The sequence below is a fragment of the Miniopterus schreibersii genome (assembly GCF_964146895.1).
Source record: "Miniopterus schreibersii genome assembly, chromosome: 15".
NCBI classification, from domain to species: Eukaryota; Metazoa; Chordata; class Mammalia; order Chiroptera; family Miniopteridae; genus Miniopterus; species Miniopterus schreibersii.
This window is the reverse complement of record NC_138115.1, coordinates 25,730,564-25,731,764: the sequence shown is the minus strand read 5'-3', so window position 1 is coordinate 25,731,764 and position 1,201 is coordinate 25,730,564. Positions and strand designations below refer to the sequence as shown.

General features: G+C 47.5%; 1 pseudogene across 1 annotated transcript; it reads right to left on the bottom strand.

Moving 5' to 3' along the window:
• Window positions 1-388: 388 nt before the first annotated feature.
• LOC308567497 (rRNA-processing protein FCF1 homolog pseudogene) lies at window positions 389-964 on the bottom strand (annotated as a pseudogene). The gene has a single exon. The product of its transcript is annotated as an rRNA-processing protein FCF1 homolog pseudogene (transcript).
• Between the last annotated feature and the right edge of the window lie 237 nt (window positions 965-1,201).

Below are 1,201 nucleotides of genomic sequence, written 5' to 3'. Positions count from 1 at the left end.
GCCTTAGTCTACTTGGGCCACCATGTCAGACCACCATAGACTCGGGGGCTTAAACAACAAACACTTATTTTGCACAGTTCTGGAAGCTGGGAAGTCCAAGATCGAGGTGTCAGCAGACTTGGTAGCTGGTGAGAGCCTGCTTCCCGGTTCATAGATGACCATTTCTTGTTGTGTCCTCACGTGGTGGGAGAAGCAGGAGAGCTCTCTGGTGTCTCCTTTATTTTTTATTTTTCAAAACAATATCAAAAAGTGAGTGTATTTAACCATACTCAGCGCATAACAGAGCAAACGGGTGACTGGAATAATCATGCATGCTGTAGCATGTTTAGTAAACTGGCGACAGAGAAAGTTGGTTGAAGGAAAAAGGAGAAACACTGGCTTTCAAGAATTAGAACCAAAGGACTCCATCATCACCTGGCATCTGCTCAGTGTCGTACCTGTGCTTAGAACTGGCCATGACGGACACTCCAGGGGTCTTCCTGACTCTTCTTTTAAGGTCCCGGTTAACCGTGGCCACAATGCAACACTTGTGCTGAGTTGCCCTCTGTACTAAGCGGTCACCTGCATGCGTTCCTTTGTGTGTGCGTGGTAATCGCCCAAATCTTGGATCCTCGACGACCCTTAGAGCCACTGGATACTTCTGCCCCAACTTCTCAATTTCAGCCATTACACAAGGGATACACTTGGCACAGAGACAGTCCGTCGGCAGCTGCTCTAAGTCCAGTTTGGCCTTGGTGGAAAAGTTCATAAAGTCTGTATCAGCCAGGATGTGGTCAGGGGGGCCCAGCTGTGAGTCATATTGGAAGAATAAGCAGGAGGGGTGCTGGGGGACTTCTCTTTCCTTGAGTGCACCGGCATCTTCCTTTTTATGTTTTAATCCAGCCTTTTCTTTCAGCCTCTGATCTCTGAGACCAAGCATTCGCTTCATGGTCGCATACATCTTTGTTTTCTTTTGCTTCCCCATGTTTACGCCACACTCTTGTTTCTTTCGGAATTACCCTGGAGCCTTTTTTATAAGGGCACTAATCCCATTCAGGAAGGCTCCATCCTCATGAACTAATCACCTCCCGAAGGTCCCACCTCCTAAACCATCACACTGGGTGTTAGGTTTCAACATAGGAATTTAGTGGGGACACGAACATTCTGTCTAGAGTAACTGGCATCCAAGCAGCTCCCTCTGCTTGTCTTCTCAATTCATTTG